Genomic DNA, 5,055 nt, shown 5'->3' on the forward strand with positions numbered 1-5,055 from the left:
CTTCTGCTCCGACTCCTGGAGCACCTCTCCCCCTCCTTCTTCACTGACCTTGGCGCCTGCAAGGCTGTTCCTCACTCCTCTCACTCTCCCAGCTGCTGTGTGGTGCACCGTTTTTTTCCCTGTCTTAAATATGCTCTCACAGAGGCACAAAACAACATCATGTATTGGCTCAGCTCTGGTCAGCAGTGGGGCCCTTACCAAACATGGGGCAGCTTCAAGATCCTTCTCACAGAAGCCACCCCTATGGCCCCCTGCTACCAAAACCTTGCCACGTAAACCCACTACATTCCACTCCTCGCCTCTGTGAAAAGCATATTTAAGAATAACGGCAATATTCTCTCACTTTACAATCATCACAATCTTCACAATCTTGACTAACATCAAAAAAAGAAAAAAAGAAAAAGAATTCCCCACACCAAAATAAACATAACATCATCACAACATCGACGAGGTGGACAATTTACACACACACCACCCCTCGTCCCTTCACCACACTAACATGAAATATATTCCTTCACAATTTGCTTTCTTAGATTCTTCAAAATTATTACATTTGTATGAATCATCCAGTCCATGTTTTGCCCGTTACTTCTCTCAACTATCATCCTTATCTCAAATTCCTCGAGCCCCACGTTGGGCGCCAAAAAGGACTGTGGTGGTTTTACTCGGGTGGGTGGCTGAGCTCCACCACAACCGCTTTCTCACTCCCCCTCCTCAAAGAGGAACGGGAAGAAAATATAATGAAAGAGGCTCAAGGGTTGAGATAAGGATGAGAATATCACACAGTAATTATTGTGACAGGCAAAACAGACTCAGCATAGGGAGATAGTAAGATTTATTGCCTCTTACTAACAAGCTAGAGAAGTGAGAAACAAAGGAAAGAAACTAAAAGCACCTTCCCCCCCCATCCACCCTCTTCTACTTCCTCCCCCAGAGCGGCGCAGGGGAATGGGGGAATGGGGGTTATGGTCAGTCTATAGCACTTCTTTGCCACCGCTCCTTCTCAGTCACTCTTGTCTCCTGTGCTGTGGGGTCCCTCCCACAGGATGCAGTCCTTGCTGAACTGATCCAGCGTGGGCTTCCAACAGGCAGCAGCTCTTCAAGAACTGCTCCAGATATGGGTCCGTACCACGGGGTCCATCCCTCGGGAGCAAACTTCTCCAACCTGGGTCCCCCACGGGCAGCAGCTCCTGCCAGATCACCTGCTCCTGCGTGGTCTCCTCTCCATGGGCTACAGGTCCCGCCCAGAATCTGCTCCGGCAGGGGTCTTCCACAGGCCGCAGTCTCCGTTGGTGCAGGGCCACCTGCTCCACCGTGGTTTCCTCCATGGGCTGCAGCGTGGAACCCTGCTCCACTGTGGTACTCCATGGGCTGCAGGGGGACAGCCTGCTTTACCATGGTCCTCACCACAGGCTGCAGGGGACTTCTGCTCCGACTCCTGGAGCACCTCTCCCCCTCCTTCTTCACTGACCTTGGCGCCTGCAAGGCTGTTCCTCACTCCTCTCACTCTCCCAGCTGCTGTGTGGTGCACCGTTTTTTCCCTGTCTTAAATATGCTCTCACAGAGGCGCAAACAACATCACTTATTGGCTCAGCTCTGGTCAGCAGTGGGGCCCTTACCAAACTTCTCACAGAAGCCACCCCTATGGCCCCCTGCTACCAAAACCTTGCCACATAAACGCACTATAGCACTGAGAGGCCCAAAAGTGAACACAGTACTTGAGGTGCGGCCTCACCAGAGCAGAATACAAGGGGATGATCACCTCCCTGTTCCTGCTGGCTACACTATTCCTGATGCAAGCCAGGATGCTATTGGCCTTCTTGGCCACCTGGGCAAACTGCCGGTTCATGTTCAGGCAAGTGTCAACCAACTCCCCCAGATCCTTTTCTTCTGCACAGCTTTCCAGCCACTCTGCCCCAAGCCTGTAGCACTGCATGGGGTTGTTGTGGCCAAAGTGCAGGACCTGGCACTTAGCCACATGTACTAGGTCTGGCTGGGATGTTAAGTTTCCCTGCAGCAGCCCATACAGCCCATGCAGTGCTGCGCTCTGCACTTATAGCTAGAACAGGAGTGGTATCACACCGGTGTTGTGTCTGCTGCTGAGAAGTGCTGGCACAGCATCAGGACTCTCTCTAACCCTCCTAGGGGGTGGGCAAAAAAGTGAGAAAGAAACATCACCCGGGCAGCTGACCTAAACCAACCAAAGGGATATTCCATACCATATGATGTCACACTCAGCAATAAAAGGTGGAAAAAGGAAGAAGAGGGGAGGGGTGGGCTCTCGCTGCGAAAACGTCTGTCCTCCTCCCAAACACCGGCTACGTGCATTGAGGCCCTGCTTCAAGGACGTGGTCAAGCATCGCTCATTTGTGGGAAGTAGAGAGTAATTTCTTTCCTCTGCACTTCCACATAGCCTTTACTTGTTTTCTTTTGTTATTCCCTTTCCCCCTCCCTCTTCCCCTTTCCCTTTTTTCCCTTTAGTTGAATTGTTTAATTAATAATAATATTTCCTTAATAATATTTTTTTTCCTCTTTAATTAAATCGTCCTTATCTCAACCCGTGAGTTGTTCTTTCCTTTACTTCTTCCCCTCCTCATCTGAGGAGGGAGAGCGGTGAGAGAGCGGTTGTGGTGTTCAGCTGCCTAGCACGGTAAAACCATCACACTACGTTGAACCTCATCCCATTGGCCTCTGCCCAGTGATCCAGCCTGTCCAGGTCCTTCTGCATGTCCTTCCTACCCTCCTCTGGCATATCGACACTTCTCCCCAACTTGGTGTCTTCTATAAACCTACTGAGGGTGCGCTCAATTCCCTCATCCAAATCATCAATTAATATATTAAACAGGATGGGCCCTGATACAGTCTCCTGGGGAACACTATTAGTGACTGGTCACCACTGGATTTAATGCCCTTCATCACCACTCTCTGGGCTGGGCCATCCATCCAGTTTTTAACCCAGCAAAGAGTGTACCTGTCCAAGCCATGGGCTTCCAGCTTTTCCAAGAGAATACTATGGGAGACTGTGTCAAAGGTTTTGCTGAAGTCTAGGTAGACTATGTCAACAGCCTTTCCCTCATCCACCAGGTGGGTCACCTGATCATAGAAGGAGATGAGGTTCATCAGTCAGGACTTGCCTTTCATGAACCCATGCTGGCTGGGCCTGATCCCTGGGTTGTCCTGCATATGCAGTGTGATTGCACTCGTAATGATCTGTTCCATAACCTTCCCTGGCACCAAGGTGAGGCTGACAGGCCTGTAGTTCCCCAGGTCCTCCTTAGCACTCTTCTGTTACATGGGCATCACATTAGCAAGTCTCCAGTCATCTGGGACCTCTCCAGTTTACCAGTACTGCTGATAGATGGTAGAAAGTGGCTTGGCAATCACATCCACCAGCTCCCTCAGCTCCCTCGGGTGGATCCCAGCCAGCCCCATGAACTTGTGACAGTTCACGTAGAGCATCAGGTCTCTAACCTTTTTCCACTTTAATCGTTGGGGGTTTCTTCCATTCCCCGTACCAGACTTCCAGGTCAGGAGGCTGAGATCCTGAGCATAACTGGTCTGAGTAGTAAAGGCAGATGTAAAGAAGGCATTGAGAATCTCAGCCTTTTCCTCCTCCTCAGTAGTCATTGACCTTGCTGCGTCCAGTAAAGGATGGAGATTCTACTTGTATCTCCTCTTACTGTTAATATATTTGTAAAAACATTTGTTTTAAATCTTATAACACAGTGGCCAGGCTGAGCTCATTCTGGGCTTTAGCCTTTCTGATTTTTTCCCTGCATATGCTAGCAACTTCCCTGTACTCTCCCCAAGTTGCCTGTCCCTTCTTCCACTGGACATAAACTCTCTTTTTCTCCTGGACACTCAGCAAAATTTCCCTGTTCAGTGACGCCAGTCTTCTTCCCCTCCGGCTCATCTTACAGCACATGCGGACAGCCTTCTCCTGAGACTTTAAGACTTCCTTCTGGAGGAGCATCCAGTCTTTCTGGACCCCTTTGCCCTTCAGGACTGACTCCAAAGGAACCCTACTTAACAGTGTCCTGAACAGTTCAAAGTGGGCCCTCAGGACCTGCAAGGTAGCAGTTATACCGATCCCCTCCTGACTTTACCAAGAATAGAGAACTCTACCATTTTGTGGTCACTCTGCCCGAGACAGCTCCTGACCACCACATCTCCCACCAGTCCTTCTCCATTCGTGAACAGCAGGTCTAGTGGGGCACTGCCCCCCCCCCCCCAGTAGGCTCACTAACCAGCTGAGTCAGGAAGCTATCTTCCACGCACTCCAGGAACAGTCCCAGAGGACTGCTTCCTCTGGGCTGTACTGTATTTCCAGCATATAACAGGGAAGTTAAAGTCACCCATGAGAACAAGTGCTGGCAACTGAGCGACTTCCACCAGCTGCTTATAGAACACCTCATCTGTCTCTTCATCCTGGGTTGGCAGTCTATAACAAACCCCCACCAGGATGTCTGCCTTGGTGGTCCCTGACCCTTGCCCATAGGGACTCAACCTTATCATTCCCAGCCCTGAGCTCTACAACATCAAAACACTCTAATGTAGAGAGCCACACCACCGCCCCTCCTTTGTTGTCCATCCCTTCTGAAGAGCTTATAGCCATCCATTGCAGCACTCCAGTAGTGGGAGTCGTCCCACCACGTTTCAGTGATGGCAACTAGGTCATAGCTTGAGTGCCACACAGTGGCTTCCAGCTCCTCCTGTTGGTTGCCCATGCTGTGTGCATTGATGTAGATGCACTTCAGTTGCACCATTGCCCTCACCCCCAACCCTGGGACTGCTCCTCCAGGCTCATCTCTAGTGAACCTCATTTCATCCCCATTCCCCTTCACACCTAGTTTAAAGCCCTCTCAGTGAGCCCTGCCAGCTCCCGGGCTAGGATCCCTTTCCCCCTTTGAGACAGGTGGGACACATCTGCAGCGTACAGGCCAGGTGCCAAGTAAACCTCCCCATGATCAAAACGAACCCAAATTCCTGTAATGACACCAGCCTCTCAGCTATCAGCTGTGCTTTCCAGGTCCGTTCATTATCTCTCCCTGCCAC

The 5,055-nt window shown here is 50.7% G+C and overlaps 1 long non-coding RNA gene across 1 annotated transcript; it reads right to left on the reverse strand.

Annotated features, from left to right (window-relative positions):
• Nucleotides 1-1,718: 1,718 nt before the first annotated feature.
• On the reverse strand, nt 1,719-2,701 carry LOC118159106. Its single transcript, XR_004747000.1, has 3 exons — nt 2,669-2,701; nt 2,295-2,296; nt 1,719-1,930 (listed from the first exon to the last, which is right to left on the reverse strand). It is a non-coding gene; the product is annotated as an uncharacterized LOC118159106 (long non-coding RNA).
• Between the last annotated feature and the right edge of the window lie 2,354 nt (nt 2,702-5,055).

Source organism: Oxyura jamaicensis, unplaced genomic scaffold (genome assembly GCF_011077185.1).
Source record: "Oxyura jamaicensis isolate SHBP4307 breed ruddy duck unplaced genomic scaffold, BPBGC_Ojam_1.0 oxyUn_random_OJ67197, whole genome shotgun sequence".
Lineage (NCBI taxonomy): Eukaryota > Metazoa > Chordata > Aves > Anseriformes > Anatidae > Oxyura > Oxyura jamaicensis.